Genomic DNA, 10515 nt, shown 5'->3' with positions numbered 1-10515 from the left:
CCTCATCTCTCCAACCCCCAACCACTGGAATTTTCTGAGACTCAATCCTCGGTCTTCGCTCTTCCCTCCGCATTTACTCCCTAGGTGATATCTTAGCTCATGCGGCTTTCGGTATATCGTGATAGCTACCACCAAGTTCATATTTCAGTTGGGACTTCTCCTCTGAACTCCAGGTTTATTTACTCAACTGCCGACTTGGATATTTAACAAGATCTCTCAAATTTAATATGTTTACAATTGAGCTCTGATTCCACCTTGCAAAACTGGCTCCTTCCACAGTGTGAATAATGGCCTGCCAAATACGTCCATGTCCTTAACCCCAGAACCCCTGAATAAGTTACCTTACATGGCCAAAGGGACTTGGCAGATGTGATTCAGTTAAGGATCTAAAGATGGGGAGATTATCCTGGGTGGGTGCAAAGTGATCACAAGGGTCCTTCTAAGGTCGAGGCAGGAGGATCAGAGTCAGAGAGAGAAAAATATGTGAAAACAGAACCAGAAGTTGAGATGATGCACTTGGGAGGTGGAGGAAAGGTCCGTGAGCCAAGGAAGGCAGGCGGCCTCTAGAAGATAGAAAAGGCAAAGAAACAGATTCTCCCCTGATGCCTCCAGAAGAAATGTAACCCTGGCCACTCCTTAACTTTAGACTTCTTATCTCCAGAACTGCAAGAGACTATGGTAAATTCATGCTGCTTTAAGCCACTAAATTTGTGGTAATTTGTTACAGCAGCATTAAGAAACTAATAGACACAGGTTTCTTCATACCAGTAAATGGTGACTCCATCCCTTCAGTTACTCCTGAGGGACACTGGAGTTGTACCTGTCTTTACTTTCTCTCGCATTCCACGTCCAGTGAATCCATCAGCAAATCCCATTGGCTCTGCTTTCAAAAATATCCAGAATCCAACAAGTTTTCACAATCACAAACAGTTTCATCTGCTCTAAACCATCATAGCCCCTTTATTACAAATATCTCCTAACAACTCTTCCCTTTGCCCACCTTCTTCATCTATCGTCTATTCCACTTATCTGCCAGAGTGATCAGATTAAAACAAAAGTTAGAGCTGAGCATTCCTTTCTCAAAATCATTAACAACTTCCTACCACAAGCGGAACAAAAGCCCAACTCTTTACCAAGGCCTATGTTGGAAGAGCTCAAAAAGAGTCTGGAGGCTTTGACTAGAAATAAATGATACAGATTTATTCAGGAGTCTTAACGTTTGCAAACTGGGAGCACAGGTAGGCAAAAATCCCAGAAGTATTCCAAAGTAGAAAGAAAAGTTAAGAGCTCTTATAGTAAAAAGTACACTCTTGAGAATATCAGTTCTGCATTCTTAGCCCTAGCATTGATCCAGGGTGGCTATCAGTCATATGTCATGCAGTCAGGAAGCCAGGAGGTCTGGTCATGTCTGGTAGTCTGGACAATGGACCTCAAGTGGTTTGGATATGTCAGTCCTTCACGGGGTAATTGGAAGGTTATCTGGAGGTCTTGTGTATGCCCAGCTGTTGAAACACCACAAACTGATGTATATCCAGGCATTGATGCAAGAGTGGAAAGTTCAAAAGTTTAACTTCCTCTGCTTGACTTACTTCACTTAGCACAATACCCTCAAGGTCCATCTATGTTGTTGCAGATGGCAAGATTTCAGTCTTTTTTATGGCTGAGTCATATTCCATTACATATATGTACTATATCTTCTTTATCCAGTCATTATGGATATGTAGGTTGCTTCCATATCTTGGTATTGTAAATAATGCTGCCATGAACATGGGTGTATATATCTTTTCAAATTAGTGTTTTGGATTTCTTTGGATAAATGCCCAGAGATGGAATCTACACAACAAAGTAAACAAACAAGACAGAAATAAACTCATAGATACAGAAAACAAACTGATGGTTGCCAGTTATAAAAACAGTCACAGGATGTAAAATATAGCATAGGGAATATTGTCTATAATGTAATAACTATGTATGGTGTCAGATAGTTACTACACTTACCAGGATGATCACTTGGTAAGTTATATAAATGTCTAGTCATTATATTGTATACCTGAAACTAATATGATATTGTATTTCAACTGTAATTGAAAAAAATTTTTAATTTAAAAGTTTAAGTTCCCAGCCTAGTTAAAACAAGAATAGAATTGTTTCCTCATACTTCAAACTTCATAATGTTAATAGTTTTAGCAGCTTGGTTAAAGTGACTGCATTTTTATATTCCCTGTCTCAACTCTTTTCTTGCACAGCCTGGCCTCTGGATGCCTCTCTGAGCCCATTTTCTGTCACTCTGCTTCAATCACACCAGCATGCAGTGGATAGTGAGAGACGCTGCCTGGATCACCGCTCAGGAACTGAGGTTCTGCTGGGAGTGCTGCCGGCTGGCAGCCTTCAGGTACTGAGAAGGACCTCAGTCAAGTGAATCTGCCTTCCCCAGCATCTTATCTCACCCTTTTCCCATGACAGCCACAGCTGAATGACAAGTGGGGGCAAGTCCCAGCCCCCTCTCCCCTGTGCGGACAGCTCCGAAGGGTCATCCTACCTTCCGAACTCCTCCGGGGTTGTCTGAGGCAGTCTTGCTTCCTTCCTCTCCACTCCCTTCCCCAGGATGATCCCAAGAGCACGCCCTCATAAACATCTTATATGCTAATCACTACCTCTGAAACTGTTTCCTGGGGACCCTGACCTGGGAAACAAAGCTCTTCACTTTTTCCTCCAATGCCCCAAGTACCCTTTGCCTCAGGGTTTTTTAAATTGCTCTGCCTTCTGCTTATAAAGTTCTTCTCCCAAATATTCACAGAGCTTACTCCCTCACCTTTCCCTGCTCAAATGTCCCAGGGTAAGTGGTCCTTCCCGACTACCTTATGTGAAATAGCAGGCACCACCAGCACCAACATTACTATCCCATCCCCGTTACTCAGCTGAATTGTTTTCTGTTGTATTTGTCATCATTTGATATGCATTTCCTTGTTTATTTACTTAATTGTCTCTCACTGACTCTATCTCTCTAAGGGCAGGGACTTCATCGATTTTGTTGACTGCTATTTCCATGATAACTAGAACAGTGCCTGACAGTAAGGACTTGGAACCAAGTCAGGCTGGTGCTGGTCTTGCTCTGACCTGATGCTAGTCATAGCCATCATTATATTTCTTGTGACAAAAGCCCTGCCTGTGGATCTCCACCTTGACCTTTTGATCCCTTTGATGCGGAGGCAATGCCTCCATGGCCTCTGTCCGCAATGGCTATGGGTCTGCCTCGTCATTTCCTCCTCAGTCTTTCTAGAGATTGCAATCCTGCCCTTACCGCACTGTTCCTACTTACCTGCTATGAGATTAACAGGATTCTCACCTCTTACTCTCCGGATGTCATTGTATTGTCAGTTACCAGAACTCCCTCCACCCCCTTCACCCAGTCCAAGTCCTCATCCTCATCAATGCCCCACCCATAGTCTAGTCAGCCTGCCCATCCAGGTCCGAACTATGAGCCACACTTCTTCCCTTCAGCATCAAGCAGTGCACTGAAAGGCAGTGTCACTGCTGTAGGGCCAGAAGGGCCTGAGTGTGTACTCCAGCTGTCATTTACAGGGGGACACCCTCGTGCAAGGCACTCACTTCCCTGTGCTCTAGCTTCCTCCCTTGGAAAGTACAACCAATGATGTCAGCATCTCAGAGCAGCTGTCAACATGAGATGGTTGTATGAACGTGTCTGGTGCAGACCTGGCAGTCATCTAATTTCTCCCGGCTTTTCTGAAATCCTCTGAAACATCTGCCCTATTTTGCTCAGTGGAGTAACGCCATGTCCTCAGCAGGAAACTCTGAGGCTCGGTAGCTCTGCGTACAAAATAGAATATTTCCCATGGAAAAATAGTCAGCATTACATGAAGTTCCATGATAATTTCAAACATTTTGGAACATTACAACAATAACCTGTGCAGCAAAATTATATTGTCAGCCAAGTATACTAGGTCTAGGCATTGTCCCATATACAGGAAAGCATGGCTTCACCTCGAAAACCTAGCCTTGAATGGACATATAGCACTAAAGCATAATGAATAGACATATTTCCCTCTCTCATCTTCACCTTTGTCAGATTTGATGGAAGCATTTATACTAAACCTTGCCAAATCCACAGAAGCTTTTCTAGTTCTCATTATTATGCTATTCAAAGGAAGGGAGTAATTGCTTCAGTGGGAGGGTGTGGTATATTTAACAGAGGGCTGAAAACAAGTTCAACACAAATGACCAATGCTGGCAGATTGCACAATTCTAGAGTTATTTTTGTGAAGGGCAATGTTTTCCTCCCTCTTGAGTTGGCTAATAATTTCCAATGACTAGAAATTCTGTCCAGCACAGTCCAGTTAACCCACACTGAATATTAGTGTCAACAAGAGGAGCTGAGTTGATACTCTTTATTTTAGTGGACTCCCTGTATAGTAAAGATGGAAATGGAAGTGCTATTGGGATGTTCATTTGTAATTTGTATTCTCGGTTTGGAAGTGGGTCATCAACAGAGAGTATAAGAATACGCAATAAGGGAACCACAGTTCCTGAAGTCTGAGCCATCATCTCTCCGGGAATCAAAACCTGTGTGGACACATTTTGAAAGTGTTTATTCTTCCATGTGACCAGGCACAGAGCTTCCCTCGCCAACCTGGATGAGCTGTTTCGTTCTGGCTTGGCAGGCAGCTTTAGGCATCGCGTACATGCCGAGCTCACTCCCTGCAGTCAGCAGGCTGCTCCATTCACTGCCAGCTGCATTTTCTCTGCGATGCTGCCAGGAAGAATGTGTTTAAAGTCATCACTGATTACTGTTGAATCTGAGAGACATGGTATCTCCCCTCAACATACTCTATCCATTGCAATGGATAGTATCCAAGAAGGCAGTCAAATTCCTTTTTCATATTTAGCCCATGACTGTTCAGAGGTTCCCAATTTCCTCCTGGGAAGCTGAGTGCAGGAGTCAAAGGGGATGTGTGAGCCAAGAAATGTTTTCCAAGAGAAGCCTTGGCATATAAACTCCAGTATTAAAAGTATTAAATTCTCATGGTAAAAAGCAAAAAATTAAACAGTACACAGTGAAAAGTAAGTCTCCCTCAGCCCACGGACCTCCCAGGTCCCTTCCCTAGAAGCAACTACTGTTACTAATTTTTTGTGTGTGTCCTTACAGACAGCCTGTGCAGATAAGAAGGGCTTTGATTTTTGAAAGACATTTTTTACCTGTTCAACTGAAGTGATTCATAAGATACCTTTTCCAAACATCTCTCCATGGTAACAAACTTTGGAACACACACAACATACTCACTCACACAGACATATACAAGTGCATACACAGTCATTCTCTAAAGCATAAAATGGAGGGGAAATGATGCAACAGAATGACTAAAGATATATTACAGTTAACCGCAGTGGTTAGTGGGTTCTCAGATGGTTCCAGATAGCTTTTTATACAGAAATAGCCCAGTGAGAACACCCAAGCCTACTCAGCCCACAGAACAAATCCCAGGAACTTGCCTTTGTGCCATCTTCCCCGTGAAGCTCAAGTCTAAACACATCTGAGCTTGGCGGGCCACGTGGTTACTGTAGCTGACAAACAAAATGCTCTAGTTCCTCCGATTCTCCTTGCTTTTTCCCTCTGAGCCAGTAGGGTCTTTCTATAGATTGTACTTGCTCCTTCTCGACCCCCAACAACATGCAGAAACTGAAAGCCCCTCAAGTTTCTCTTGGTCTTGCAGTTGACTAAAAATCCAACTCACTCTCACACTCTAAAGAAAAGGGAAAAAAACAGTAAGTATAAAGCTAAGATATGTATGTGCATGTTTGGCAGAAAAAAGAAATCATCCCATGTCTGGGGCCATTCTGAACCTTAAGTGACGCACAGTGTTTTTCAAACTGGGATGGTGTGTTTGTCTTTGGAGTAGATACGGCTGAATGGGAGTAACACAGAGTGACTTGATAAATTGGTGGTCTAGAGACTTTTTCCATAACTAAAATGTGAGTGAGGGCACTAGGACGACTAGCTTTTACCTAAGTATTGACTCGGAATAAAAGAGGGGTCATAGTTATTAGTAGAATCAGCCAATCTACAGGAGTCTGAGTAAAAAAAAACAAACAAAACCTCTCATCAAAAGTCAACATTATAATATAGGAGCCACATGGAAGCCAATAGAAAAAGAACAGGTCCATTGAAGAGCAGATATACCAGGAGTGCAGGTCTCACTCTGGGTTAAGGGAATAGTTATTTTAATATGGTTTTGGGGACACTAGAAAGATCACACTGCAAGAAAATATTGCCTCTCCTTCTGGCTAGTGCCTTGCCTGAAAATCTTTTCTGGTTGATAAAGCCTCAAATTCCTCAAAAACAGATAAAGTGTAATAAGCAAAACCCCCTGAAAAGAACAGCGATAATAATAATGCTCATTTCCTGAGCACTTACTTATGGTAAATGCTTTACTTGCATTTATACTCAGAACTTTGACATGAGAGATCTCCTTTAACCCCTTTGGTAGCGAGTCCCCAAGATAGCCCCTCAATGACCTTGCCTCTCTGCCGATTCACGTCCTTGTGAGGTGCCCTCCTCACAAGGGCTTGTGTGTGACTCATATATAACTAGCAGAATACAGCAGAATTGACACTGTGTGGTTTCCAAAGTTAGATCAGGAGAGGCCTTATAGCTTTAATCTTGGTCTCTTGGACCATCATTTTGGGGAAGATCATGTGTCATGTAAGAAATCTGTTCCCCCAAAACCATACCAGGTACCAAACATATGAATGAGGAAGCCATCTTGTACGTCCAGCTCAGTGTAGCCTTGGGGTGATTCTGGCCCCAACCAACCTCTGACCACAATTGCATACAAGGCCCTAAGTGAAAGTTGTCCAGCTGGGCCTAGTCAACCCAGAGGACCATTAGAAATAGCAATAAATTGCTGCTTTTAGCCGCTAAGATATGAAGTGTTTTGTTGCACAGCAATAATAGATTGCTGAAACAATCTCCACATTTACTCGGCAAGATTTACTCTGCATTATGAAGATCACAGGTAGCTCTCCAATATCCATTAAACCTGCACTTTGGGAAACTGACCCCCAAGAGGTACCCCTGAGTAGTCTATGCGAGTAGTTCTCGAAGTGGGGTCCAGCAGCATCGGGGCCACCTCAGAACTTGTCAGGAAGGCAAATTCTTAGGCTCTTCTCAGGACTTACCGAATCAGAAACTCTGGTGCTGAGGCCCAATGATCTTTGTTTAATAAGTCCTTCAGGCAATTCTTATGCATGTTCAACTTTGAGAACCACTGGTCTGTATACCAATCATGGTAATCCTGTCCCTACTTTGCTAATAATTGGTTTAGGAACCCAGGTCTAAGCCAATCAGCACACAGCATTCCACAGAGTCAGTTGTTAGTTTGTGGTGGAAGCAATGGCTCTCTCTGTCCTGCTGGTAGCCAACCTGACTTTGAAAGAGAACTTAAGATGCAGCTGACACTGAGGATGGAAGGCAGAGTTGCAGAAAGAACCTGAGTGCCCGACACTAAGGTTCAATGAGTCAGTTCCACCTTTGAAATCCTGATTATGAGGAAAAATATCTGTATGCAGAAAACTACACAACACTGAAGGAAGAAATTAAGAAAGACACAAATAATTGGAAGTATATACCATGTTCATGGATTGGAAGAATTAACATCATCAAAATTTACATACTACCCAAAGCAATTTATAGATTCAATGCAATCCCTATTAAAATGCCAATGATATATTTCACAGATATAGAAGAAACATTTCAAAAATTTATATGGAACCATAAATGACCCTGAATAGCTGCTGCAATTTTGAGAAAGAAAAACAAAGTAGGAGGGATCACAATATCTGACATCAAACTATATTACAAGGCCACTGTAATATAAATGGTCTGGTCCTGGCATAAGAACAGACACAAATCAATGGAACAGAATAGAGAGCCCAGAAATAAACCTATGTCTCTTTGGTCAATTAATATTCAACGAAGGGGGCAGAAGCATAAAATAGAATAAAAATAACCTCTTCAACAAATGGTATTGGGAGAGCTGGACAGCTACATGCAAAAAATTGAAAATCGACCACCAACTTACACCATACACAAAAATAAACTCAAAATGGATAAAAGATTTAAATATAAGTCATGACACCATAAAAGTCCTGAAGGAGAACATAAGCAGGAACTCTCAGATATCCCATGCAGCAATATTTTCATATGTCCCCTAGAGCAAGGGACGTAAAGGAAAGAATAAACAAATTGGACTTCATCAAAGTAAGAAGCTTCTGCAGGGCTAAAGAAAACATCAGCAAAATGAAAAGGGAACCAACCGTATGGGAAAATATATTTGCCAGTGATTCCTCAGACAAGGGTGTGATCTCTAAAACATATAAAGAACTCACACAACTCCACTTCAGGAAAACAAACAATCCAATTAAAAAATGGGCAAAGGACCTGGACAGACACTTCTCCAAAGAGGACATACACAGGGCCGAGACATATGAAAGGATGCTCAGCATCACTAGCCATCAGAGAGATGCATATTAAAACCACAATGAGATGCCACTTCACACTGGTCAGAATGGCCAGTATAAAAAAATCAACAAACAACAAGTGCTAGCGAGGTTGTGGAGAAAAGGGAACCCTAGTGCACTGTTGGTGGGAATGCAGACTGGTGCAGTCCTTGTGGGAAACAGTTTGGAATTTCCTCAAAAAGCTAAAAATAGAACTGCCTTTTGACCCAACGATTCCACTGCTGGGATTATACCCTAAGAATCTGAAAACACCAATTCAAAAGAACCTCTGCTCCCTAATGTTCACAATAGCGCAATTTACAATTAGCCAAGTGCTGGAAGCAACCTAAGAACCCATCAATAAGTGAGTGGATCAAAAAACTATAGTACATTTACACAATGGAATACTACGCAGCAGAAAGAAAGAAAGAACTACTACCCTTCATGACAGCATGGGTGGAACTGGAGAGCATTATGCTGAGTGACATAAACCAGGGGGCGAAAGGCAAATATCATATGATCTCACCTATAAGTGGAACCTAATCAACAAAGCAAGCAGACAAGGAAAATATGACCAGGTACATTGAAAGAAAAAACAAACAGACAGTAATGAGAGGGAAGTAAGGAGTGGGGTAATGGGGAAAAGAAGGGGAAGGGTCAAATCAAGGAACATGTATAAAGGACCCATGGACAAAGCCAAACTGGGGAAGGATTGAGTGTGGGAAGTGGAGGTGGGTGGGGCAGGAGAAAGTGGTGGCAGGAAAATAGAGACCAATGTATTTGAACAATAAAAAAAGAAAGAAAAGAAATCCTGATTATTTGGATTAATGCCTTATCTAATTGGTTAAACCCCCTTGAGTTGGTTTTTTGGTTACTTGCAGCTGAAAGCACACTACAAAGTATGGTTAACATTATTACCTGTATTTTACATAAGAGAGGTGTGGTAATTTGCAGTAGTTCAGACACCTGGGAAGCAGAAGAGCTGGAATTGGAACCCAGGTCCCTGTTGTCAAAACCCACCTTCATAATAAAGCCATACACAAAAGAGTGATATTTGTTCCTTACTTGAGAATGGAGGAGTTTGTATCTATTTTTGGTGGGTTAGGGTACTGAGAATACATGAAGGCACTGAGTGGGCCTTTGATAGAAGGAAGAGTACCATGGAATGAGGAAAGGGTTCAGAGAGAGGAGGGAGGGTGCATAAATGACAGGTAATTCCTGCTGAATTCTATTCAGGGCTGGTCTATGCTCTGGTATTTATGTCCTTAAATTGAATGGTGTCCTTTCCCCTCTTCTTTCCCCCAAACAGATTGACATACTATGTTGTTTTGCAGGAACAACACTGGAAGCGTGTAAAGCAAGTGTTCCTTTGAGGAGTAGGCTTCCTGGTCCAAGAAGCTCTATAAACTGCATCCACCCACACCATGCTACTCCAGAGACAGTCTGTAATCACAAAAGGAACAGTATGGAAGATTCCAGTTGTCAAGCAGCTAAAATGTAGCAGCAGCAGACCTTGCACAAGAGACGGATGCCATGGCACGAATTCAGGATTTTTCTATCCTTGGAGATCTGTAGGCTTTGTGCCCTCTCAGTGGACGCCAACATTTGAGGGGGCCCCTGTCTCTATCCCCCCATACCACTGTCTATACTGCATGTCTGTTTCATCCACTCCCACCCCATTCCCGCCTCCTCTGGTCCCCCTCCCAGGGTGCTGTGGCTAATTTTAACCTGTAATCTGAAGCCCAGCACAAGGCAGTCCCTGGTACCAGGGTGGCCACAGTTAAAGGACACTTTCAGGGAAAACATGAAACAAGGCTCCGAGAAACAAGGCAAATAGGAAGGTGACAACTCTTGTCTCCAACACTCACCCAGGGTTTAAAATAAAGGCAGGTCATCCTTGACAAAATTCTGTCTGATGAAGGACTTTCTTCTATTTGAAACAGATTGCCCTGGGGAACAGATAAGCATTTATCAAACACTTTGTTGTGTGCAGAGCATTAT

This window comes from Pteronotus mesoamericanus, unplaced genomic scaffold (assembly GCF_021234165.1).
Source record: "Pteronotus mesoamericanus isolate MK-2021 breed Mesoamerican mustached bat unplaced genomic scaffold, CSHL_Meso_final scaffold_31, whole genome shotgun sequence".
In the NCBI taxonomy this organism is placed as follows: domain Eukaryota; kingdom Metazoa; phylum Chordata; class Mammalia; order Chiroptera; family Mormoopidae; genus Pteronotus; species Pteronotus mesoamericanus.
This window is presented reverse-complemented; position numbering follows the sequence as displayed.